The 27,599-nt window shown below is 44.7% G+C and overlaps 1 long non-coding RNA gene across 3 annotated transcripts; it reads right to left on the bottom strand.

The window, feature by feature from the left end:
- Nucleotides 1–363: 363 nt before the first annotated feature.
- Nucleotides 364–27,533, bottom strand: LOC131515980 (uncharacterized). Of its 3 annotated transcripts, XR_009263786.1 has the most exons (6): nucleotides 27,341–27,533; nucleotides 24,274–24,447; nucleotides 21,924–22,064; nucleotides 12,021–12,145; nucleotides 1,566–4,533; nucleotides 364–820 (listed from the first exon to the last, which is right to left on the bottom strand). It is a non-coding gene; the product is annotated as an uncharacterized LOC131515980 (long non-coding RNA). The 3 variants fall into 3 exon arrangements; XR_009263785.1 differs by having other exon boundaries at nucleotides 364–4,533; XR_009263787.1 differs by lacking the exons at nucleotides 364–820; nucleotides 1,566–4,533 and adding an exon at nucleotides 10,449–10,770.
- Between the last annotated feature and the right edge of the window lie 66 nt (nucleotides 27,534–27,599).

The raw sequence follows: 27,599 nt of genomic DNA, 5'->3' as shown, positions 1-27,599 counted from the left end.
GGCTGCTAGTGGGAATGTGAAATGGGACAGCCATTTTGGAAGATAGACTGGTAGCTCCTCAAAAGGAGGAACTATAGAATTATTACATTAACCATACTCACCAGCAGGTCCACGCCTGGGTATATATCCAAGAGAATTGAAAACACATGTCCACACAAAAACTTGTACACGAATGCTCGTGACAGCATTATTCATAAAAACCAAATAGTGCAAATAACCCAAATATGCGTTAACCAATGAAAGGATAAGCAAAATGTGGTCTAGCCGTAAAATGGAATATTATTTGTCAGTAAAGAGAAATACAGCAACACGGATGAACCTTGATAATGTCAGGCTTAGCGAAAAAAGTCACAAAAGACCGTGAACTGTATGATTCCATTTATACAAAATGTCCGAATAGGCAAAAATAGAGAGAGAGAATGAAATGGTTGCTGAGGGTTGGGAGAAACGGGGAGTGATTGCTACTGGTTAGGGGGTTTCTTTTGAAGGGTGTTGAAAATACTGGTGATAATTGTACTACTTTGTGAATACACTAAAAACCACTGAATTGTACACTTTAATTGGGGTACTGTATGGTGTCTGAGTTATACTACAATAAAGCTGTTATGAGAAAGAAAAAGAAAGAAAAAGCATCGATGATTTGTTCATTGTTAAATTCCCAGTGGCGAACGTACAACCTGGCACGTATTAGATACCCAGTAAATATTTGTTGAATTTCAAATGTATGGATGTGTACATGTGTCATCTCCCACTGCTGCCCTTAGGTACCCATACTTATTGAGTTGAAAATGAATTCCCGATTTTTCCAAAATAGGAAGGCCTGTGGAAGAAAATACACATAAACCCCATGAGGGCAGGGACTACATAATAGTGCCAAACTCATAGCAAATACTTATTAAGTATTTGTCAATAAATGTTGACTATGGGTTCTAACCTAAATCCTGGCTAATACAGCGTTTGGCCTACGCTTGTGAATGTTGAATTCAAGTCGAAAGATGAGGCTCTATAACCATCTTAATGGGTATGAGCCTCACTTAATCTTTGTGTTGTGAAGAAAAGAGCCCTAAGAGAGGCACAAAGCCCTGTGGGGCTTCAGATGTAGCAAGAGTCAATTTCGTTGGGGAGGTTAAAAGGGGCCTCAGAAGGGAGAGGACATTTGGGTCAAGTTGGCAGGTGAAGGATATACCCAGTGGAGGGAATTGAGGCAATAAAGGTGTAGGGGCAGGAAACTGAAAAATACATTTGAATAATCCAGTTTGGTTTTTCCAACTTTGCCCATACCTTAAGGAACTGGGTTAGCTGGCTCTGTAGGTGCTCTCTTACCACAGAGGAAATTTGAGCAAGCCTAAGACGTCATTTGTTGGATATACACAATTCGTACTTGGGCCACGTTCAGGTACTACTCTACCTCTGAAACCTTGTATGCCCATAACTCACACTCTGATAGTGACTTCTTTTTCATTTCTCTGTATGTTTGAACTATATGAATAATACACGAGTACATTCTCATCATAAAAGATCAGAACAAGACAGGCAATCCAGCCATCCCACTTCTGGGTACATACCGAAAAGAACTAAAAGGGTCTTGAAGAGGTATTTGCACGCCTGTGTTCAGAGGAGCACTATTCACAACACCCAAAAGGTGGAAGCAACCTATGTGTCCATGAATGAATGACTGAATGAACAAAATGTGGAATAAACATGCAATGGAATATCATTCAGGCTTAAAAAGAAATGAATTTCTGATAAAGGCTACAACATGAATGAACCTTGAAGACATTATGTTAAGTGAAATAAACCAGATACAAATGGACAAATATTGAAATGATACCACTTATATGAGGGAGCTAGAATAGTCAAATTCATAGAGACAGAAAGTGGAAAAATGGTCACCAGGGGTTGGGGGAAGAAGGAAATTGGAAGTTGCTATTGGTAAAGAGTTTCAACTTTTTCAGATGATAGAGTTCTAGAGATTGGTTGCACAACAATGTGAATATACTTAACACTGTTGAACTCTATACTTAAAGGTAGTTTAGTAAATTTTGTGTTATGTGTATTTGACCACAATTTGAAATTAATAAGAGGCATACATGGGGCACCTGGGTGGCTCAGCTGGTTATAAGTCCGACTCCTGATTTTGGCTCAGGTCATGATTTCATGGATCGTGGGTTCAAGCCCCGTGGCAGGCTCTGTGCTGACAGTGCAGGGCCTGCTGAGCATTCTTCCTCTCTCTCTCTCTCTCAAAAATAAATAATAAACATTAAAAAAAAGAAACGCATATAGAGTAGAACATGAAGGTTCCCTTTGCTCTCCTAGCCCCTCCCCTCCCTAGGCTGATCACTGATAACAATTTTTCCTTCCAGTGCTTTCTTCCTATGTGCTTAAAATTTACACTCACTTTTTTACATAAATGGGATCACACTGTACATTTCCTTTCAATTTTTCGCCTTTTCATCCATTTACATTTTTTGTATTTCAGTGAGTCCTCTGGTCACGTGACTCTGCGATATATATTTTTTTTCTTCCCCATCTATCAGCCTTCTTCCAATATGTGGTCTCTGGACCCAGGGACCCATTAAGTTGTCTACAGGCTATTTTATTGGGATGAGAATCTTTATTCACACCTATTTCACAAACTTTAGATGTCATGTTAAGTACGATTTTCTCAGAAATCCTGTTATACTCTCAATAATCATTTTGCTCTTAAGGTTTAGGTTGCGTTAGCTCTACAGTTTGTCTCAGCTAATGTGCAATTAGTAGGGTGTGGACATGTTGTTTCACAATATGTGTTATTGTTTATGTGTTAAATTTGAAATGTATTGTGTTATGTTGTCTTTTAAATTCGCAAAAGTAGATCAGTAATACAATTCAGGAATTCAATTAGTTAGCTGAAAGTTAATTAAATCAGTATGCTGAATACTTTTAAACTCAGGGGGGTGGAAAAGAACGTTGTAAGTGAAACATTAACCAGGAATCCAGTGCAAATAAATACACAGGGTGACTCTGTCTATGCTGGGATTGGGTAATCCACAAGCATGATGAATTATGATGAGCAGCTGAATGGGAAAATTGCTAATAAGAAATATGATAAACCTCTAAGACATATGTTTTATTAAACTGGTAATCTATTTTGCCCTGGTTCCCAGTATATTATGCTATAAACCTTGGTCAAATAGTGGCACAAAGCCAATGAAGTCATAGTGCCATTAAAAATTTTTTTAAAAAATATTTACTTATTTAAAAAATTTTTTTCTTAATGTGTATTTATTTTTGAGATACAGAGAGACAGAGACAGAGCATGAGCAGGACAGGGGCAGAGAGAGAGGGAGACAAAGAATCCGAAGCAGGCTCCAGGTTCTGAGCTGTCAGCACAGAGCCTGAGGCAGGACTCGAACCCACAAGCTATGAGATCATGACCTGAGCTGAAGTCGGCCGCTCAACCAACTGAGCCACCCAGGTGCCCTGTAGTGCCATTGTTAAGAAAACCTCAGTGGCCAATCTGATAAAACAAATTTTTCTGGAAGAAGAGCTCACAGAATAGTGCTTCCTAATGACATTGATAACATTTACCCCTAAACATAAGGAGAAGTGGTCAAAACTATAAAGGCATCCTTAAAGTTTGCATTTTTTAAAGCCAAAACAGTCACATTCTGGCTAAGAAGCTTTTACAGTCAGTCATAATGTTAATAATGATAAATTTGCTTGGTAAGAAAGCTAAATAAGCTTTTGGCAAAATTCCTTTATCAAAAGATATCATTGGGGGAAAAAGATACTGTTGGACATTGCATAATATCGATGGTATAGAAAGTGGATGAGCACATTGTGTGGAGTTGTCGAGGGCTGCTGGAGAAAGTCATCCAACCATGCTAGGACCTGGAAACCTTTCTCATTATTTCCCCCTCATTTTCAGTGATCTGATGAATTAGTTGTCTATTTCTGCATAACAAATTACCCCCCAAACTTAGAAAATTAACACAACACGGGCGCCTGGGTGGCTCAGTCAGTGAAGCAGCCGACTTCGGCCCAGGTCATGATCTCGCGGTCCGTGAGTTCGAGCCCCGCGTCGGGCTCTGTGCTGACGGCTCAGAGCCTGGAGCCTGTTTCAGATTCTGGGTCTCCCTCTCTCTGACCCTCCCCTGTTCATGCTCTGTCTCTCTCTGTCTCAAAAATAAATAAACGTTAAAAAAAATTAAAAAAAAAAAAGAAAATTACAACAAATATCTCACAATTTCTATGGGTCAGAAACTTGGGACCATCATGGTTGGGTGGTTTGGACTCAAAGTCTCACATGAAGTTATAGTCAAACCGTCCAGAGGGACTGCAGTCTCATCTGAAGGCTTGACTGAAGAACGTTCTGCTTCCAAGCTCCACTCCTGTGGCTGTTGGTAGGTCTCAATTGTTCTTGGGTTATTGGATTGAAGCCCCAGTTCCTAGCTGGCTGTTGACTCGAGACCTCCCTCAGCTTCTTGCCATGGGGACCTCTCTTTAGGGCAGCTTGCAACATGGCAGCTGGCTTCCATCAGAGCGAATGATCTAAGAGAGAAAGAACCAGCTCAAGACCAGGATCACCAACGCATCCTGATTTTGCATTGAAATTCCTGCATCTTTGGTCCCAGGTAAAGCAGGATGGTTGGTTGCTCTATCAAGACAAAAGTCATAGTGTTTTTTGTAGCCTAATCTCTGAAGTGACATAGCATCATTTCTTCCATCTTCAGTGAGTCCAGTACAGACCCAAAGGAAGGGGAATTAAGTTCTACTTTTGAAGGGAAGAGTATCAAAGAATTTGTGGGCGTATTTTTTAAACCATCACGTCTGGAGTCCAGTTTCATGCGGAAAAGAAAGTATTACAGAGAAACTCGACTTCCTAACATACTCCCTATCCAACTTCTCTGCTTCCGTAAACACCCCTTCCTCCTCTTTTCTCCGTCAGTGAAAGAGGCACCCCTCCTCCTGTCTAAAGCTAATCTTTCCACCGGCCAGAGTTTATCTCTTCCACCTCCTCAAAACTTTTCCCCCTTAATCACTCCTTCTCTCCCTCAATTTCTTCCCCTTAACTTTCTATTTTCCTAGTATATGATCATGTTCACATACATCTTAAAAGACTTTTAGGCCAAATGCTTTATGGAGGTATAACTTACCTATAGTAAAACGTGACACAGTATGCATACAGCTTGATGAATTTCAAAGGATACACATACCCTTTCATCATCTATATTCTTCAATTCACTGAAACCTGGTTTCTGCCCCCATCCTGTGACTGAACGCCATAAAATAACCTTTTAAAATGCCTTTCGGCCTGTTGCGTCCCCCTTTCAGTTTGCCTCCTGCCCCTCTGGCTTGTTGTTCTCAGTCTCCTTCATGGACTCTTTAGCTTACTTCTTCGACGGTGAAATCCTGCACCACTTCTCAGCCTACGACGCCTCTGGGTGATTTTATCTGTTCTCATGACTCCAATTACCTTCTCTATGCATTCACTTCTCCAATATCCATAGCTCTGATCTCCTCCTGGATGTCAACTTTTTATGTCAACTGCTTCTGGACATCTGCACTTGGGTGTCCAACATACACTTCAAACTCACTGTGTACCAAATGTCACATCTTCCCATCCTCACTACTCTCCCACAAAAGACCTGTTCTTGGGACATCGGGGTGGCTCAGGCGGTTAAGCATCCGGCTTCGGCTCAGGTCATGATTTTCGCAGTTTATAAGTTCGAGCCCCACCTTGGGCTCTGTGCTGATAGCTCAGAGCCTGAAGCGTGCTGCAGATTCTGTCTCTCTCTCTCTCTCTCTGCCCCTCCCTAGCTCGTGCTCTCTGTCTCTCTCTCTCTCTCAAAAATAAATAAACATTAAAAAAAAAAAAAAAAGACCTGTTCTTGGGCACCACCCAATCACAAAAGTAAGAAATCTAATTGTCATCCTTGATTCCTCCTTCTCACTCACTTGCCAAATCCAGTTAGTCACCAATCTTGTTATTCTACTTTCTAAATATCTCTCTTATTCATCCACTTTCTCCGACTCCACTGTCACTACCTTGGTTCATTCTACTCCTCCTGACGGTTGCCATGAACGCTTAACCAGTTTTTCAGACTGAAGCCTTGCCCCCCTGTCTTGCCTCACTCCAGTCTCTTCTCCACACTGCAGCCAGGGTCCTTTGTTCAAACCGTAAGTTCGATGATGTTACTTCCTCACATAAAACCTTTCAGTAGATCTTCCTGACTCTCAGGATATGGTCAAATTCCTTAGCAAGCTACAAAGGGCACTTTGTGTTCTGGCCCCTGCCTACCTTTCCCTCTGGTCTCACTCTCCTCACAATTGAGAGTATGTACTTTCCCGAATGCTGCATACTCTTGCTTTTGTGTCCTCAGCTTCCTCCGCCTGGAAAGTCTTCTATCTCACCCAACACTTTTTATTCCTCCTTGCCTTTCAAGTTGAGCTCGTGCATACTCATCATCTAATTATGTACCTGTCACTCTCACCAGACTATGAGTTTCCTGGGGGCAAGGGCCTTGAACCTATCTTTTTGCCCCCGGAAGATTATGCGAAATAAACACACAAAAGAATTGTCAAATGATGAATGGAGATGTTAAGGCCCGGGAGGCTCAGCTCACCCAGAGACAGATGGATCAAGCCAGACTCTAAGGATAAGATCACCTTCCCTCAGATAGATGGGGATGTTGGCTCACAACGTGTGCTCAAGGCTGAAAGAGAGTTTATCAAAGTGAAAAGCAGAATAGTCCTAGTCCTTGAAGAACTTTCAGTATCATTTGCAGCAGGATAAAAAAAAAAGGTAAAAATAAAAGGTATCTTTAAGAAAGGAAACAAGGGGCCCCTGGGTGGCTCAGTCCGTTAAGCGTTTGACTTTGGCTCGGGTCATGATCTCACAGGTCGTGGGTCTGAGCCCCATGTCGGGCTCTGTGCTGACAGCTCAGAGCCTGGAGCCTGCTTAGGATTCTGTGTCTTTCTGCCTGTCTTTTTGCCCCTTCCCAGTTTGTGTGCATGCTGTCTCTCTCTCTCTCTCTCTCAAAAACAAATAAAGATTTAAAAAAGAAGAAAGGAAACAAAAAGTTAAGGCATAACGGTCAGCCTATACATTCTATAGAAAGTCAGAGAGGAGAAGGGATCTTTCAGACACTGCTTTGGTCAAAGGAGACTTTCAACTGGGCCACAGTTGGGCCAGCATCACACGTGGAAGGGGAAACATAATGTCCAGCACAAACCAGAAATGGGGTTAGGTGTGGGGTGCTTTCTTCCTGGGAGCTTATGGTCTTGAGTCTGTTGCTCAGACAGACTGAGCAACAAGTAATTGGGATGAAAAGAATCTGGTAAGGAGGAACAGGACCTAGACAGAATAATATAAACTGAGTGGGGGGGCGCCTGGGTGGCTCAGTCGGCGAAGCGTCCGACTTCAGCCAGGTCACGATCTCGCGGTCCGTGAGTTCGGGCCCCGCGTCGGGCTCTGTGCTGACAGCTCAGAGCCTGGAGCCTGCTTCGGATTCTGTGTCTCCCTCTCTCTCTGCCCCTCCCCTGCTCATGCTCTGTCTCTCTCTCTCTCTCTCTCTCTCTCTCTGTCTCAAAAATAAATAAACGTTAAAAAAAAATTAAAAAAAAAAATAAAATAAACTGAGTGGGTATGGAAACGCTTCATGAAGTTTCCCTGCAGTGTTACAGTGGAAACAGTGTGTCTTATGAAAATGATTCAGATATTTAGGACAGATGATTCCAGAGGAGATGAAGACATAAAGCCTAAGGCATTAAATTTTCCAAATGAGGGACTCTGACATGCTATGTTCGCTCCTCACTGGGCTGCACATCTTCCCAACATAAAAGTCTTTTAGACCCCATCAATCACAAGGGCATGGCTGGTATTTTCTTTCATATATAGCCTGCCGGCCTGCCTGAAGGAAACATCTTCTTATAGAAGTTGAGTTAGACCCACTTGGCTTTAAATCACAGATCAACCACTCACTAGCTGTGTGATTTGGGGCCAATGAGTTAAGTCTTTTTTTTTTTTTTTAAGTTTATTTGTATTTATTTATTTAAGTAATCTCTGTACCAAAAGTGGGGCTCGAACTCACAACCCTGAGATCAAGAGTCTCATGGTCTTCCATCTGAGCCAGCTATGGGCCCCAAGTTAACTCTCTCTCTTTTTTTAATGTGTATTTATTTTTGAGAGAGAGAGAGAGACAGCATGAATGGGGGAGGGGCAGAGAGAGCAGGAGACACAGAATCCGAAGCAGGCTCCAGGCTCCGAGCTGTCAGCACAGAGCCCGACGTGGGGCTCCGACCCACAAACCGTGAGATCGTGACCTGAGCCGAGGTCGGACGCTCAACTGATTGAGCCCCCCTCCGAGGCCACCACCCAAAATAACCATGATCTTACCAGTTTCTCCTCGACCTTTCCAAAGAAGGAAATGGTGGGTGGAAGGAGAAGGTTCCTGTATAGCCCTGTCAGGAAAGGAAGTGGTCCAGGAGTATCTAGACAAACCAGTGCACAGGCCACACTTTTCGGTGTGGCCTGGCTCTTCCCTGGTGCCACCTCCTGAAAGGATATCTCTGGGTTTGCTGGAAGGACACACCCAGCCAGCCTCTTCTAGGTCAAGTCAGGGGCTAAAGAGAGGAGACTTTCTGCTTGGTGGCTCTGGACATCAGAAAGCCTGGTTTTAAAAGATGCAGCGGTTCTGTGCAACATGGGCTGTTGGGAAGAAATCTCATTCCCCCGAATTAAAGGTGCCTTCTATGCAGAGAGATTACTAGAGTCAGTCACATCTCCCCGGGAGGCTTTTGGAGAGCGCTCTTTTTTTTTTTTTTTCAACGTTTTTTATTTATTTTTGGGACAGAGAGAGACAGAGCATGAATGGGGGAGAGGCAGAGAGAGAGGGAGACACAGAATCGGAAACAGGCTCCAAGCCATCAGCCCAGAGCCTGACGCGGGGCTCGAACTCACAGACCACGAGATCGTGACCTGGCTGAAGTTGGACGCTTAACCGACTGCGCCACCCAGGCGCCCCTTGAGAGCTCTCTTTAAAAAGTCCTGGACAGCTGCTGGGGCAGCTGGGAGAAGGAAATGCCAGCCTTCTGAGTTGGTAGGCGTGTATATGCTGTGGGGGCAGGGGTGGGGGGGACACCAGTTTCCTGTTTGGCCATTGTGCCCTGGCTAAACGAGGAAAGGGAGCTTGCTGTTTGTTCTATTGGTTCTCAGATAGGAGAGCGTGTGTTGTGACTGTGGAGGTCCTGCGGGTGAAGATTTGAGAGTGTGGGGACGACCTGAGCCCCTCTCCTCTAAGGAGGGCTCACACCTCCTCCGTCGCTGATGAGCTGCCTTTTGAGCTTCTGCAGTTTTACAGTTAATCATGGGGAAACCAGAGGGACTCCATGTTTAGAAGGGCTCTCCCTCTGCTGTTTTTCTGCTAGCCCCTATTTATTCATGCTCCATATCTCACCTTGCGTCCGAATCAACCAAAGAAGCTGCGTTCCCACTCGGAGAGGGAAGCAAGAAAGTTAATCATTTTCTGAGTTTTGTCCTAGGCCCCCAAACGCCTGATAACATCTAAAAACCTGGATCCCAAACACGTTCCAGGACATTAGCTTCGAACAAACCTCAGCCGATGGTGGCATCCACACCCCCTACCTCCAGTTATTTATGAAATAACACCTATTGTCCACCTGCACTTGGCTTTGAGCGGTCCCTTCCCTGGATTCCTGAAGGAACATGTGCCCCGGACCCCTTTCCAATCTAAACCCCTAAACCCAAGCGAGGAAGAGACTCCCTCTCCTTTCCTTCCTGCCTCTCCCAGACCTTCGTCTGCTATACTCTGTCATTTACGCTATTCGGTAAACTCTGTTTTTACTTCCTCCCGGCCCGTGTTTGTTTTCTATCCTGCACAAAGCCAGAGACCCTCTTGGCTGGTCCTGCGGGACCCACTCTGCATCCTTCGATCCGGCCTGCCTACATCCTCTTGATGTTTTAAAGGATCCTATGGGACTCTGTTGAGGCAGTGAATCACCACTGGAAATGCGGTTTGTGTAAATCTGGATTTGGATATAATGTTCTCTTAATGCAACCACATTCAAAAATATGATCATTAGCAATCATTTATATATGCACTCAAGTCATAAAAAAAAACCATTTACCTAAAGGCTGCTATGTAACCTGTCTTCAAGGGGCTGCTGCTGAAACTCTGCCTGATGTGGCCACTGCTTCCCTCACCGGTTTGATCTGACGTTCCTTGCTAATCCCTCACCCTATAATCCAGGCATGTTCAAATACGATGGGAGGGGGGGTTGGTTAATGAGGTAAACTCTGGAGCCACACTATACCCCTTCCAAACCGTGTGACTCTAGACAAGTCACATTAGAGGGTCTTTACGTCTCTGTGCCTCAGTTTCTTCACCTGTAAACAGGGATGGTGGTATCTAGTGTTTTATTATTATTATTATTATTATTATTATTATTATTATGTTATTATTATTTTGGAGGTAGAGTAAGCTTAGAATGTAAACCACAAAAATAGTTCCTGACACTTAGTAAATACTGTTGTCATTATCAGAATGTCCGTCCATTTGGAGGCCTGACTATGCTTCTTCTTCCAGACCCTGTTTAAGTGTCATCTGTTGTGGGAAGCCTAGCCAGACCTCCCCGGGGCAGAGCTAACACCCGTTCACTGTTCCACGCCTGTATTTTATATGTACTTTTATATGACTTCTATTACACGGGACTTCAACCGGGTTCAGTTTTCTGAATCAAGAAGAAGTCTTCATAGCCTGACATAATCTGACAAGAGAGTAATCGCTGTACGAGAAACTCTTGCTTTTATAAAGAACAGCTCAGGGGCGCCTGGGTGGCTCGGTCGGTTGAGCGTCCGACTTCGGTTCAGGTCATGATCTCGCGGTCCGTGAGTTCGAGCCCCGCGTCGGGCTCTGTGCTGCCAGCTCAGAGCCTGGAGCCTGTTTCGGATTCTGTGTCTCCCTCTCTCTCTGCCCTTCCCCTGTTCATGCTCTGTCTCTGTCTCAAAAATAAATAAACGTTAAAAAAAAAAAAAAAAAAAAGAACAGCTCACCAGAAAACAGACTCTTCACTATAGAGAATGAACGGGTGGTCACCAGAGGGGAGGGGGGTGGAGGGGTGGGGGAAATAGTTAAGGAGATTAAGAGTATGTGTATCGTGTGGCTCAGTTAGGTATCCAACTCTTGATTTTTGTTCAGGTCATGATCTCATGGTTTGTGAGATCGAGTCCTGTGTCGGGCTCTGCACTGTCAGCACAGAGCCTGCTTAAGATTCTCTTTCTCTCTCTCTCTCTCTGCTCCTCCCCCCTCCCTCTCTCTCTCTCTCAAAATAAATAAACATTAAAAAAAAAAGAGGGGTGCTTATATGGCTCAGTTGGTTAAGCATTCAACTCTGGGTTTTGGCTCAGATTGTAATCTCACAGTTCGTGAGTTCAAGCCTCGCATTGGGCTCCACACTGTCCATGTGGAGCCGGCTTGCGGTTCTCTCTCTCCCTCTCTCTGCCCTTACCCTATTCGCTCTCTCTCTAAGTAAATAAATAAACTTAAAAGAAAAAAAAAGAGTACACGTATCATGATGAGCACTGAGTGATGGATGAAAGTATTCAATCACTCTATTGCACACCTGAAATTAATATCACACTGTATGTTAACTATACTGGAATTGAAAACACAAAGAGTAAAAAAAAAAAAAAGAAGAAGAAAGAAAGAATAGCTCATTAACCCATTTGAGTGTGTAACCAGTGAACTTGAACTGAACTGGTGAAGGAATATTTTCAGGGAGGAGTACTTCCTGTCTTGGACCGGCCTATTCCCAATTTGTCAACATCCTGCCTCGTAGCTCCCACCATTAACCGCACAGCCCCGAGGAGTAATGCCTGATGCCAGTGTCCCCTCTCACCCCAGAGGCCCCAGCCACAGGGAACCGCTTTCGGTTCCACAAAAGGCCTCTGGGCCTTCCCTACAGCTGCTCTTTCAGTCCCGAGCATTTTTCAGCCCTCCCTTCTCCCTGTTGCTTACCTGTGGTTCCTTCAATCTTCCTTCCTTCCTCCACCCCTGAAGCCTTCCCTTATCTCCGGAGATGGAGTCCATTATTCTCCCAGGCGGCCACTCAGCTCCTCATACTTCCCCTATCACAATGCTCACTACGTCAAAAAAAAAATTTTTTTTTTAATGTTTCTTTATTTTTGACACACAGAAAGACAGAGCATGAGTGGGGGAGGGGCAGAGAGAAAGGGAGACACAGAATCCGAAGCAGGCTCCAGGCTCCAAGCCATCAGCACAGAGCCCGACGCGGGGCTTGAACTCACAAACTACGAGATTGTGACCTGAGCCAAAGTCGGATGCTTAACCGACTGAGCCACCCGGGAGCCCCAACACTTAGTACATTTTACTGTAATGTTTTCTCTGGGTTTTCTGCTAAACTGTCTCTCTCACAAGCCAGGGACTATGCCTGGAAGACTAACCCCAGGCACAGTCCCTGACCTATAGTCGATGTGTAGTAACTGTTAAGAACGAATATGAACTAGTGAATGAACAGAAGAAATGAATGCTTGGTAGCAGGTATCCACCTGCATGACATTTCCTGTCTTTTTATCTTTCTAAGGAGTTCTCTGCACCATGGGGCTTAAAAAAAAAGAAGTCATCTCTCAAGGATAGGATGGAAATGGATTAGGAGAACCATAATGGAAACCTTTAAAATTTCAAACTAGAGGGGTGCCTGGGTGGCGGTTAAGCGTCTGACTTCAGCTCAGGTCACCATCTCATGGTTCGTGAGCTTGAGCCCCGTGTCTAGCTTTGTGCTGACAGCTCAGAGCCTGGAGCCTGCTTCGGATTCTGTGACTCCCTCCTTCTCTGTCTCTCCCCTGCTCACGCATGCTCTCTCTCAAAAATAAACATTAAAAAAAATTTTCAAACTAGAGACTCTCAGGATCTAAGTTTTCTCCCACTTCCTTAAAAATCCAGCCCTGGGGTGCCTGGGTGGCTCAGTCGGTTACGTGGCTAAGCATCTAACTTCAGCTCTGGTCACAGTCTTACGGTTCGTGAGTTTAAGCCCTACATCTAGCTCCTTGCTGATGGTGCAGAGCCTACTTGGGATTCTCGCTCTCTCCCTCTCGCTCTCTGCCCCTCCCCAACTTGTGCATGTTCTCTATCTCTCAAATTATATAGACTTAGAAAAAAACCCAGCCCTTCCCAAATTCAACATGTTTTAAAAGAAAGAAAGGTAAAAGAAAAAAAAACACGATATAAGCAAAATATGTCAATGCCAGAATGTTAAGTATGGTTTTCTCTAACCCTGTGTTCATTGACACAAAGGCCAGTAGCCACATGGGTCACTGAGCACTCAAAGGGGGGCTAGTTTGGATTGAGATGTATTAGTACAAGGCACATTCTGGATCTTGAGGAGTTAGCATGACAAAAGGAATTTAAACTATTGGTCGTATTGATTACAAGTTGAAATAATAGTAATTCTGATATATTAAGTTAAAGAAAATATATTAAATTTGATTTAACTTGTTTCTTTTCACTGGTTTTAATAGGGCTTCTAGATGATTTAAAATTGCATTTGCGGGGGTGCCTGGGTAGCTCAGTAGGTTAAGCGTACGACTTGGGCTCAGGTCATGATCTCACAGTCTGTGGGTTCGAGCCCCGTGTCGGGCTCTGTGCTGATAGCTCAGAGCCTGGAGCCTGCTTCAGCCTGGAGCTCGTTTCCCTCTTTCTCTACCCTCTCCCACTCATGCTCTCTCTCTCTGTCTCTGTCTCAAAAATAAACATTAAAAAAACCTTTTTCGTTAAATTGCATTTGTGGGCATATAGAGGTTAGTTTGCAAGTGGGGTCGGGCGGCTACCTCCTTTCTGCTCAGAGCTGTTTTTTTCAGTGCTTTCCTGGTTTGCTAGATGCCTTTGAACCCTGGCGTTTTCTCCACTGCCTTTGGTGTGACCTCTGGGGCTAGCACTGTGGTGAGGCAGCAGGGTCTGCTCCCTGTGTCCTGACCTTGGGTCCTGTTTGCCCAGATACTTACCACAGCTCTCAGTTTCTGTCTCTGGCCCTGACTTGCGACCTGAACATAACTCTACACACTTCCCTCTGGGCTCTGGTTTGTTTTTGGTTTTCTCCATGTTCCCCGCATGTGGAAGTTTGGCAAAAAGAAACGAGGTCTGTCCTTTAGGCAGTTACTTTGAAATCACCTATCAGAAAATATTGATAGATGAAAAAGACACCACAAAATGCCTCAAGTCGGTAACTGTAATAAACAGCTTGTCAACATATGCAAACTGTTTCCCCTCCGTTCTCCCGAGTTAAGGGAGGATCGCTTCTTCCACGAAGCAACCACCTGGGTAGAGGGTTGGGTGAATCAGTTGGTCACACAACTGTCCTGGGTCTTCAACTGTAACTTTCTCGGCCACAGCCAACGAATTCTCTCGCTACAGAAAGGTCGGCTCAGTTCTCTGGCTCAAGTTTTCCTCTATGTATAAAGCGAGGCTTTTTCAATCGTGCCAACTTTAAAAGTCCATATGCTTCTATGCTTCTCCATGTGAGTGGGAAGGATAAGAATTCTAAATAAACACAAATCTCAAGCACACACATCTCTTCCAAGTCTTTTCCTTTCCTCGGCGCTGGCAGAAATAACTCCTCCTCTTCAGGAGTCTCAGCTTTTCTTCCTGTCTGTGGTGTAGGGTCAGTAAGTGTTGGCACTTTGGAGTCATATGACCTGGGTTTAAATCCTGGCTCTGTCACACGCTAGCAGTGTGATTTGGGGTGAATAACTTCGAGACTCTGTTTCTCCCCGATCCAAGGGGAGCCTTTAACTTCTCTGAGCCTCTGTATGGGGGGGTAACATGGTCTTACGGAAAACACCTGGCCCAGAGGAGCTGTTTATTACCATATTATGCTTGATCATACCTCTGGGGCCTGGGGCCTTGTTCCTCCCTCTCCTGCCAGCACCTACAATAGCTGCCTTAAAAAATTATATATATGTATATGTATATAAAATATGTATATATATGTATATAATATGTGTACCTTTCCTGACTTTTAGAAAGAAAAATATGCCTCATTTGACTCTTTCTCTGGTTAATGTCTTACTTTCCCCTTCATTTCAGCGTCAGTTCTTGGATCGCGGGTAGTTTACTGCCTTGCTCTTCTTTCTTTTCTTCTCTGTCATGTGTCATGTGCTCTGACGCTATGGTGACCCTCAAGACACTGCTTGAGCAGCGACCGGTCGGTTGGCAAATCCAGCGGTCGCCTGTCCGTCCCGTTCTTCCCGACTTCACTCAGCACCTGCCGCCCCTTCTTTCTTTCTTTCTAATATTTTTTTTAATGTTTATTTTTGAGAGACAGAGCATAAATGAGGGAGGGGCAGAAAGAGAAAGGGGGACGCAGAATCCAAAGCAGGCTCCAAGCTCTGAGCTGTCAGCGCTGAGCCTGATGTGGGGCTTGAACTCATGCGCTGTGAGATCATGACCTGAGCCCAAGTTGGACGCTTAACCGACCGAGCCACCCAGGCGCCCCTCGCCGCCCCTTCTTTGGATGCATTTCTCGCCCTGTACCTCTGATGACCTCCCGAAGTTTCCCAACCAGGCAGATCAGAATCCCTATAAAGTCATGAGCCCTGAATGATCTCTGGCAATCTTGTCACCTGCTCTGCTCACTGCCTGTCCCCTCTTTAAAATAAAGTCACGACTTGTCCTCTGTCCTCAGACCTCCTGCCAGCCCCTTCTCCCCTCCCCTCCCCTCCACCACAGGTGGTATGGTGACACTCCTCCTCCCTGGCCGAGCCTGCACCTGCAGCCACACCGCAGTAAACTCCTCCCCTCCAGCGCATGAGCGCATGAGCGGAAGTGGCTTCCCAGCTAAAGCCAGACCCTCCACCTCCGCCCTGGAACCTTCCTCTCTGCCACCTGGGCACCTTTAGGGGAAAGAACAGGTTATCAGTGATTTGGCTTCAGCCTCTCCCACTCCACTATTTCCTCCCGGCAGCATTTAGGATCTCGCCCATCTTAAAAAAAAAAAAAAAAAAAAAAAAAAAATCTTCCTTGCCCTCACTTCCCCCTCTAGTTACTGCTTTCTCTTCCTTCCTCCATTTTGGCCAAAGATCTTGAATTCGAGCCCATGCTCTGCTTCCTCCTTTTACTCTCCGCTCCGGTTTCTGCCTTAAGGCTCTGCCGAGGGCTCCCTCCATGCCTTGAATTCTAAGTGTTTTATTGGGATGTAGGATTCTCTTAATGATGAGGGTGAAGATAGTACCATCTCTGTGAAACACCTGCAGGGTGCAGGTGGATTTAGCAAATTAGCCAGGGTCACCCGGCAGGGGTTTGAAACCAGCCAGCGGGGCTCAGAGTCTGTGCTGCTGACCCCCATGCCACGCTACTCCATGCCTCAAACTGGATGGTGCGTGTGCCCAGCACACTACGGTGCCTCGCATATAGTAGGAGACGGACCACCATGTTTGAATGAATGGACACGTACTGTTGCCATGGTTCAGGTTCTTAATCTCTCGCTCTGAGAATAACCAACGAATCATCAGGCGCCTGGGTGGCTCCATCAGTGAAGCATCCGACTTCAGCTCAGGTCATGGTATCACAGTTCGTGAGTTTCAGTCCCGCTTCGGGCTCGGTGCTATCATCGTGGAACCCGCTTCAGATTCTCTCTCCCCACTCCCTGGCCCCTCCCCCCTCAAAAATAAATAAACATTAAAAAAAAATCACCCACTGATCAAAGGTTCTTATAAAGTGCAGGGGCCAGGGGCACCTGGCTGGCTCAGTTGGTGGAGTGTGCGACTCTTGATCTTGGGGTTGTGAGTTCAAGCCCCACGTTGGATGTGGAGATTACTTAAAAATAAAATCTTATTTTTCTTTTTTAAAGGGCAGGGGGTGAGGTCTATGTCTATTTTTCTGAAGGAAGGTGTAGTTTTTGTGAATTTTTCATAGGAGTCTTTGTCCCCCCCCCCAAAAAAAAAAGTTCATAACTTCTTGATTCATTCATTTCTCTGTCTTTGGTTTTATTTTCCCCAAATGCCTCCCTTATGTCTGGTGCACTGCCGTTAGATGACTCGATTGTCAATGTTTTAATTCTGCTGCTGATAAAAACTTAAGAACAAATAACTTCCCTGCACCTGAAGAAGGCTTGAGTGCTTCCTCAGCTGGCTGCCTCCAAGATAAGAATCAAACACTTCGGCCCAACGGCTGAGACTTTAAGTAATCAAACCCCAGGACGTTTTACCAGTACCTCTCTTCCATTTTTCTCCGACTTGAATCACCTGTCCAGCCAGGCTGAAGTCTTGTACCTTTAAAACTTCTGTTCGAACACACTTTCGTCAGCTCCTCCGACAAGGATGTGTTACATTCCTGATCTAAGCCAGGACTTTGCCTGGGGCTTAGAATACAGGGATGACTACAACAGAGTCCTTACTTGTGGGAAACTGTCTAGTTTGGGAGACATATGTGAAAACAAAGTCCCCAAAATAAGGGATGACACATTTGTGGGAGTTATTCCCACTTAGAGGTGGGATGGAGCCAATACAAAGCAGACTTTCTCTAAGCTCAACGTGTCTGTATTCTTTTTTTTTTTTATTTAAAAAAAATTTTTTTTTTTTAACATTTATTTATCTTTGAGATAGAGAGAGACAGAGCATGAACGGGGGAGGGTCAGAGAGAGAGGGAGACACAGAATCTGAAACAGGCTCCAGGCTCTGAGCAGTCAGCACAGAGCCCGATGCGGGGCTCGAACTCACATACCGCGAGATCGTGACCTGAGCCGAAGTCGGACGCTTAACCAACTGAGCCACCCAGGCGCCCCAACGTGTCTGTATTCTTTACGTGTTTCTTTTCCAACAAGCATGCCTTAATTTTGTAACCAGGAAAAAGGTCTTATCAGGTAAAGACTATGATTAATTCAATTAGGAGCACCTGAGTGCCAAGGGGGGACTGTAACTGTCCAAGAATTAGTAAAATTAGGGGCACCTGGCTGGCTCAGCCTGTGGTATGTGTGGCTGTTGATCTCAGGATTGTGAGTTTGAGTCCCACGTTGGGGGTAGAGATTATGTCAGCAGATAAAAACAAACAAAACAACAAAAAAAAAGAATTAGTAAAATTAAGGAGGAAAGGACAATCAACCAGTAGAAAAGTGGGCAAAATAGACATTTCCCGGAAGATGAAACATTTATGGTCGATAAATATATGAAGACAGGTTCAATCTCATGAATCGTCAAGAAGTAAAAATTGAGACTGCAGTGAGATTCCGTTTGATAGCCACTTGGGTGGTGAAGATTAAGAAATCTGACAATCCCAAGTGTTGGCGAGGATGTGGGGGAACAATGGGCTCCCATAGATGACGCTGAAACTGTGAATCGGTAAAAAGCACTTTGGTAAACAGTTTGGAATTGAAGCTGCAGAGTTGAAAGTTGACTTTAGCCTTTGACCCAGCATTTCTACTTTACATAAATACACAAGAGAAGTTCCTACACTTGTGCACCCGTGGGTTTTACACACATCTTCTTGGCAGCACTTTTGCGAAAGCAAAAACCTGCAACAACGCGAACGTCCATGATCAGAGCATCGGTTGTATTAGTTTGAGTTCCCCAAAAGCAAAGATGGGGTCGAGGACTCGGGTGCAGGTTGTTTATCTGGGAAGTGATCTCGGGCCTCGGGAGGGAAGGAGAGAAGGGTGAGGCAGAGCAGGAAGGGAGGCTGATACGGGGCATGAGATTCCACGGACGCCTCTGAGAGGTGTACAGAATGCCTCCCAGAATTGTTCATCCGAAGGATGGGAGCCTGGGGCATTTATCTCTTGGCTCACATCCCCCTTTGGTCGAGGGTTAGCTCTCCTCACTTTCAGGCTGCACCTGCAGGGCTGCCGAGAAGGCTCTTGTGGCACAGAAGGGCCTGAAGCAGAAACTGGAGACACCCAAGGCCTAACGCTCCCATCGGGAATTGTCAGTGTTGGGAGCTCACGAAACTGGCCACCACATGTTTGCCTAAAACCTGAGATGGGCCAAGGGGAAGAACACAGGGTGCCAAGAGCCTCTGCATCGAGAGGCAAAGTCATACTATTATATTCACACTCCAGAACAATCTACAGCGGCCACAATGCAAATAAACTCGGTTACATGCAGCAGGCCCAGATAAATCTTAACAAAATAACACGGAAAGTAAAAAAGAAGTCCCAGGATATTATGTAGGGAACAATGCTCTTTAATGAAGAAACCAACCGGGGGGCATAGAGTGGCTCAGGTCATGATCTCAGAGTTTGTGGGTTCAAGCACCGCATGGGGCTCTGCGCTGACAGCTTGGAGCCTGGGGCCTGCTTCGGATTCTGTGTCTCCCCCTCTCTCTGCCCCTCCCCCGCTTGCGCTCTGTCTCTGTCTCTCTCTCTCAAAATAAGTATTTTTTAAAAATTAAAAAAAGTAAAGAAAATAACTAAAATACATGTTTTGGGAATATGCATGCGGGTTTGCATACACAAAAATATATACTTAAGTGTTTATGTAAATATATAGACATAAATTTCTAGAAATTAAACTTGTTCTGTGTACTTGAATTCTAAGGGGGGAAAAACTGCAAAGGATTATTAAAAGAACTAAGGAAATCCGGAAAGTTAATGAGAAAAGGACAAAAAAAAAAAAAAAGAAAATGGGCAGAAAGATACAAACAGATATTTCACAAGAGGAAATATACATAGCTGTTAAGTATATATAAACACATTCAATCTCAACTTTAAAAAATGTTTTTAATGTTTATTTAGTTTTGAAAGAGGTGGGGGAGACAGAGGATCCGAAGCAGGCCCCATGTTGACAAGAGGGAGCCTGAGGAGGGGCTGGAACACAAGAGCCGTAAGATCATGACCTGAGCCGAAGTTGGATGCTTAACTGACTGAGCCATCCAGGCGCCCTTCAAACCTTGGTAAAAAGCAAGACTTTTTAACTTTAAACTTTTATAAAGCTGGGGTAATTTTTAAAATTGAAGTGTAGCTGGTGCATCGTGTTAAATTAATTTCAGGTGGACAACATAGTGATTCAACAACTCTACACTCCACTCCACTCGGCACAAATATGTAGCTACCATCTGTCACCACACAGGGCTATTACAATGCCATTGACTATGTCCCTTTCGTCCCCATGACTTATTCATCCCGCAGCTGAAAGCCTGGCCCTCTCTCTCCCCTTCATCTATTTTGCCCATCTTCCTCCCCCTGCCCTACTGACAACCACTGGTTCCTTCTCTATATTTAGGGGTCTGTTTCTGCTTTTTGTTTGTTCATCTATTTTTTTAAATACATTTTTTAAACATTTATTTATTCTTGAGAGACAGAGAGACACAGAGCATGAGCAGGGGAAGGGCAGAGAGAGGGGGAGACACAGAATCTGAAGCAGGCTCCAGGCTCTGAGCCGTCAGCACAGAGCCCGACACGGGGCTCGAACTCACAAACTGTGAGATCACGACCTGAGCCGAAGTTGGATGCTTAACCGACTGAGCCACCCAGGCGCCCCTGTTCATCTATTGTTTTTTAGATTTCACATAGACATGATATCAGAGTCAGGGTAATTTTTAAAATTAATTTTTGATAATATATTTATTTTCTAGATAAAACTATTTTTAGGAGCAAGAAAATAATAAACATAAGATTAACCATTGGGTTTGGGGGGGGATATGTGTAAGTTGTCAATTCTAACTTTTACAGTGGATGATCAGTAACAAAAGAGGGTCAGGCATGAACCAATGAAGGGGTTCGACCCATGGATTATATTTAAACCAAAGCATCTTGAAGTCTAAGAAATAAGATTATATGGTATAATAAATATATTCGTAGGTACCTATAAGATACACTGATAACATGAAGGAGGGAGCTAGGAGATGCTCCCTCACACCTGGGAAGGGCAGGGAAGTTTGACCCAAGACGTGACAGCTAATGGGGTTAAAAGAACCAGGACAGGGTTGCCAAATTTGGGAGAAGGTGGAGGGCATGGCAGGGCATTGTGAGTGGAAAGAGCAGCATGAACAAAGATATGGGAATGAGAGACAGTGTGGCGTGACAGATAATTAGTGTGGGTAGAAAAGGAGAGCGGGAGAGGGAGAGGCGCATGAAGGACCGAGAAGGTTCAAAAAGGTCCGTCGTTGTAAGGAGGTGAGATGGTTTTCCACATCGTAAGCAAACAGGAGCCTTGGAGGGTTTTAAGCAGGATACTGACGTGATTCATTTCAGGAAGATTCTCACGGCAGAGTGGAGGACTGCTTGGAAGGTGCTGGGGGCAGGAAGGTGTCACGATCTTTGTCCAGGTGAGAGATGCGCACGGCTTAATAAACTCAGGAGCTCTGGTGTGTGTGGAGGGGCGTGTGTGGTCTAAACCAAGAGGTTTTTAAGATGTGGAATGGGCAGAATTTTATTTCCCTGCTCTCCCATGTTTTTCTTTATAACACTTATCACTCTTGACATATTTACTTATCTATGGTCCGTTTTCCTCCCCACCAGGATGTAAACTGCAAGAGAGCAAGGATGTAAATTTTGTTCCCTCCTCAATCCCCAGGGCCTAACAGTTCCCGGCACATGATGGGTACTAAACAATTATTTGTCGAAGGCATGGAGTTTAGCTAGGAAGGAGAAATACAGGGTAATAGCCAATAGGGGAAGAATTTCCAGCACTCTAGTCTAATTTAGCTCCTGTCTCTCCTTTTAATCTCTTCCAGAGCTCAGTCTCCAGCTAAGTATTTGGCAAAAAAAAAAAATAAATAAAATAAGATGTGCCTGCTTCTGCCTCTCATCCTTGTCTCAGCCTCAGTTAACAACCTTTCCTCTTCCCTCCACCTACCCTCCCTGCTCTCTAGCTACCTTCACTTTTTATCTCTGGAAACCCTGGTTTTCTGGGTTCCCTTAAGATCCTTGGCCATATGCTTAGACGGTTCTTACGTTGTTATAGGATCACATACCTGCTAGATATTGTGCCTTTGTCCTTCCAGATTTACCCTCCATCATTTTCTGGAGGCTGGCCTTGAAGGACAATGTCATCAGGGCTCACTTGCCCGTAGGTTTCCTCTTGGGTTCAGCCAGTGGGAGGCAGCACAGGAGATCTGAGGGCAAGAGAGAGACAGGGGTAGGGCTGTATTCCTGTACGTTCCTATTGGCCTTCCCTTTCCATCAGCCATTGTTCTCACTTAGCCCTGGGTTTCCTCTCTTTGCTAGCCCTGGGGTGCTTCATTGCCCCTTGTTGGCTTCCCTCAAACGTGCCCACATCTTTGCACACTGTCCCTTCATTAACTCTCTTCAGTTACACATTTCAGAGTAGGCCATCTGTTTCCTGCTGATCTTGGCTGATACAAAAGCAAAAATACAGAATTGTATCTTTTTTAAAAAGTTGAGATATGATTCACAGAATTTACCCGGTTAAAGTATACAATTCCGTTTCAGGTTCTTAGTATGGTAGAACAAATTGTATCTTTTTTCCAAATAATATGTCATTAAGTGTTTTCCAAGTTACCCCTTTCTGCTTACTCAGTGGTAAGTTACACAATGTTACACACCGTAAATTACTTCAACTTTCACCATCACAAAAAGGCAGTAGCACATATTGTGAGTGTGGACGTTCTCTTTGGGGGAGGATTACTTCCCAAGGAAAAGTTTCTAGGAGTGGTATTGATGAATCAAAAGGGAGCCATATCTCTTTTAAGGCTCTTCAGAAGTAGCGTCAACTGCTTCTTAAAAGGATTATACCAATTCACATTGCCACAGCTTTTTTTCTGAATACAATTACACCATCTTATTAGCACTGGAAAGTGTTTAAGATACATATAGTTTGCTAATGCAGTATGTGATGTTACCATTTGAATTTCTTTGATAGCCATGCCAATCTTAAACCATTTAAAGCCATGTTTAGCCACATGGGAATGGAGGGACAGTGATTTTGAGGGGATTATAAAATGGATCCATGACGGAAGAAGAATGTTAAGATACACGCATACAGAGTCGGTCATACTGGTCTATGAGCATTAATGGCTCTCTTAATGGACTCTCTGGAATCAACACGTTCCATTCCCTCTGACTGAACATAATGACTACTACCTGTGACCTGCTGAACGCTTTGGATTAATGAGTTCATCTGTAGAATTCCAACACACTTCTTCCTACTAGTTGAGTTAGATGCCTAACGGGAGTCTGTTGTGTTTGGTCCCAAACTTGCTTATGACAACTGTATGCCAGAGTGTAATTAATTTAAGTTACACAAACTGATGAAGCGTGTGTATAAAGAGAAAGAGTTGTTTCTATGAAATGTCAGTTGAAGGTTTAGCTAATGACCAGTTGAAAACTGTCAAACCAGGTATGGGTGAGACAATTACAAAGGATTTTTTTTTTTTTTGTAAAGAAGAAGCCTCCACTTATATTGCTTTTCAAGATGTTTTAAGTCCTTAGCCAACTTTAAATTATTTCTTAATGTTTATCTATTTTTGAGAGAGAGAGAGAGAGAGAGAGAGAGAGAGAGAGAGAGAGAGAGGCAGGGGAGGGACAGAGAGAGAGGGGGAGAGACAGAATCTGAAGCAGGCTCCAGATTCTGAGCTGTCCGTACAGAGCCCAAGGCAGGGCTCGAACCCATGAACTGTGAGATCATGACCCGAGCAGAAGTCAGACGCTTAACAGATCGAGCCACCCAGGCGTCCCAAGTCCTTAGTCAACTTTAAAGAAACAAATTGGAAAGCACAGAAAATATACCACAGATAGGTTTTATGTGAGATAGGGCTCAAGAAAACTGTAATCAGCACTGTTCCTCAAAGAAAAGGTTTGGCTCGCATCAAAAGATTGGCAAATGGGTGTTCCTTATAGGTTTTAAGTGAAAATGAAATGTTAAGGCATGTATTTGCCATTTTTTATAATTCGCTGCGTTAATACACTTTCCCATTCAACTGCCAAACTAATGAGTCAGATCCAGTTTGTTTGGGCAGGGATAAATCCTTATTCCCCAACTTTGTTTGCTTGTTTGTTTTCATAGGAGGTCAGGTAGGAGAGAATTTATCCTGGGTCTTCCAGAAGGAGCGACTTACCTAATTGGTGAATTTGGATCTGCCTGCCCTCAGAGAGTGCAATCTTCTCTAAGCAGACACAGTTAAAGTGGCTAGGCCCCCTCAAGGTGAAGGTTGGAATTTTGGGGGAGAGAATTTTAATTCAGGGAATCTTAAAAAGCCTACGGGTCATCAGCTAAGCCACATTCTTCAGTTCAGCTCTGTTGGTGATGGAGTTATTTTCATCTCCTCATTGGTTCTGGACTTTGAAGAAAGGGGTGGTACTTACTGTCTCTATGATATTCCAACAGTGGTGAGTAAGACAGCTTCTATGTACTGTCACGGTCAAGATACATTTTTTCCCCCTTTCATTGTAGTCTGTGATTCTGTTCATTCAAATGAAAAGTTGTCTCTGGTTTACAGGGTAGTCCGGCCTTGTCTGAAGTTCAATCTGTATCTCAGGCTAGACAAAGAAGAACACATTTACAGCTGCTGAGAGATGCTGGTGTCAGGAAATATTTGCTAAGAAGGGAAGAGGAATATAAACATGGCTTGTGTCAATCCTTCTATCCCCACCCCCACCACATCCCGAGAGTCTCACCTGTCCTGTTGGTTTCTGGGACATGTAAACATGGCAAACTTAAGGTCACAGTCTGTATGGCTAGTTAAATGAGAACTGCAAACATAGCAGGGAATAGTCTAGCCTCTTTTCAACATCCTTTGAAGCATTTTGTAACCCTGTAGTGGGTTATAAACTCAATGTAGTAGGTTCTGACCGGTATTTCAAAAGAAATAAAAATCATGAAGTTGAAAGTCTCAGCCAGCAGTGCATAAAGTAACAGTAATACTTCATGAAACTTCTCGGAGGTGTGTACATGTGTGTGTATATTCTGGGTTGAGATGTGCAATATATTTCGTATAGAAGGTCAGAGTCAAAAACGTTGGCAAAGAACATTATTCAGCAATATGAGAAGGAAATACTGTCATTTGTGACAACATGGATGGACCTTGAGGGCATTATGCTAAGTGAAATAAGTCAGAGAAAAAGATAAATACTGTGTGATCTCATTTATCTGTGGAACTCGTAGAAAGTTCTAAAAAACTTTTTTATTTATTTATTTATTTTTTTTATTTAAAATTTTTTTTCAATGTTTTTTTATTTATTTTTGGGACAGAGAGAGACAGAGCATGAACGGGGGAGGGGCAGAGAGAGAGGGAGACACAGAATCGGAAACAGGCTCCAGGCTCCGAGCCATCAGCCCAGAGCCTGACGCGGGGCTCGAACTCACGGACCGCGAGATCATGACCTGGCTGAAGTCGGATGCTTAACCGACTGCGCCACCCAGGCGCCCCAAAACTTTTTTTTTTTTAAAAGCTCTGGTTTAAGGTGCACATTTCTTGCTTTCAGCTTCGCTCTTTGCTAATCTGTTCTCTCTGAAAATCTGGTGCCTTGTGAATAAAAATTGTAGTGATTAACAGGCAGAGAAGCAAGGGCCAATTCTCATTCTGTAAGCAGCTGGAATGCAAAATACGGTTGCCCCTGCCTCACTGCTCTGAGTCAATCACATGTCCAACTATCATTACGATAGAAGGGCTGAGATCCAGAACCTCATTAAGTAAGATGTTACAGGAAAATTTACTTTGACATTTATCACCTGCACAGCTCAAGGTCCAGTGGTTCTTGCCAGCCACAAATCACAAAGGGTTCAGCTTGGCATTTAGGACTATGGTCCCATCTTATTTTTCCAGACTGGGTCTCCTACTTTTCTCTCCCTTGAATCCTATGCTTCAACGAAACTGACCTGCTACTGTTACTGGACTATTCCCTCCAGTTCTCATTTTGTGTCCCTCCTGCCTAAGGCAGCCTCCTCAACTAGCCCATCTGTGCTGACCTAAGTCCCTTCCATCCTTCAAGATCCCTTTCCAATCTCCTTGATTCCTCTTTTCATTTTTTTTAAAGTAGGCTCCATGCTCAAGGTAGGGCTTGAAGTCATGACCCTCAGATGGATAGTCACATACTCTTCCGATTGAGCCAGCCAGGCTCCCCTCCTTTCTTGATTCCTAATAACTCTTTTCAACTCCGCAAAGATCTTAAAAAAAAAAAAAATTCTTAAAAATGCTTTAAAATATCATCTTTCCTGATTTAAAGAGAAATAGTAATGTACTGTAAAAACAAGAAAAAGAAGACATCACAGAAAATAAAAATCCCATTTTTTAAATCTAGCATGATATCTATACGTGATATGCATAGTATGTGTATATATTACAAGCTAGTATTATCTTATGATGTGCCTTTCAATTGCTGATATTTTCCGTATCGTCGATCTTTTTCTTCAACATGATTTTTAATGGTTACAAATAAACCATAATTTATTTAACAGTCATATAACACTGGGTGCTTTGTTTTCACATATGGTGCTATATCTGGGGGGAATATAGATGGGGTGGTACCCAGGCTATAGTGACAAATTTCCTAAAAGCGCACAGTGGAATACCGGGAATAGAAAATTGGGGCCAATAGGATAATTACGAGAACTGTAAATTAGGAGAAACAGTTGGAGCAATAGGATAATTAGGAGAATTGGAAATGTTGGCAGGTAGGCAGGGTTTCCCACTTTAAGAGGAATAGGGATCTGAGCCAGTTGCGCTGAAGTCTGAAAGGGCAGTAACCTCAGAAGACCTATGGATGACTTTAGGGTCATCTAGGCAACTGATGCATGGAAACATGCAGGGTTCAGGAGGCCTCCTCCCCATCTCAAAATATTTCTGTTTATGCATGCATCCTTGAAGTCTTGTAGGAAGAGGTGTGTCCCTTCTCTGATTTCTTCCTCCCTCTCCACCACCCCTTCCTCATTTTCCTTTTCTGAGATCTTGCGCCGTTAATGACCCCATCTCTTATCCCCCCCTTCCCCCCTCCCCCCCAGCTCTTTTCAGAGCTCCACGTCATGCTGGGTGAGGGGGCTGGGGTGGGGGAAAGAGAAAGAAATCACCTGTCTCCTTTGCTCTTACTACCTCTTGAGCTACAGGCCTCTCCGGCTCACTGCCAAACGTCTGGAAAGATCACTCTTTACTGCCTTCACCGCTTCGCCGCCGCGCACTCCTTATCCGAGCGCTCAGCTCGGTGCCTGGCGCACAGCGGGCCCCGGCTAGAAGTTAGTTCCGCCCCTCTCGCAAACTGGCACCTCTTTCCTGGTTCTTCAGAAGGAATGTCTCCGTGCTCAGCAGTGGGTGTCCGCGGTCGGAGACACCCTGACCTAGCTGCCACCTCAACGCCGCCTGTTCCCAGGTGCGCTGGGCTCTGGGAAGGTCCCGCCGGTCACCCGCCTGGCCTTCCGCCCGCGTCTCTGAGTTCTCACCTTGCACGGCCGGGGCGCCCCCAGTCACTCGGACATCTCCCAGGTCTAGCCCCGGGACGCCCCGCTGGCCGGTCCTCAACTCTGCTCGCCGCGGGTCTCCCGGTTCTCCCAGAGGCGACGCGTCAGCCTGCCCCCCCCCTCCCCCCCGCCTCCAGGCCCGCCAGCAAGTCCCCGCGGCCCGCAGACCCTTGGGGCGCACCCGCTGAGCGCCTGGCCCGCGCCACCGCGGCGTCCCTCCATGTGCAGCCCCTCGCTAGGC

Source organism: Neofelis nebulosa, chromosome 7 (genome assembly GCF_028018385.1).
Source record: "Neofelis nebulosa isolate mNeoNeb1 chromosome 7, mNeoNeb1.pri, whole genome shotgun sequence".
Classification (NCBI taxonomy): Eukaryota; Metazoa; Chordata; class Mammalia; order Carnivora; family Felidae; genus Neofelis; species Neofelis nebulosa.
Note: the sequence above shows the minus strand (reverse complement) of the source record. Positions and strands in the feature narration are given on the sequence as shown.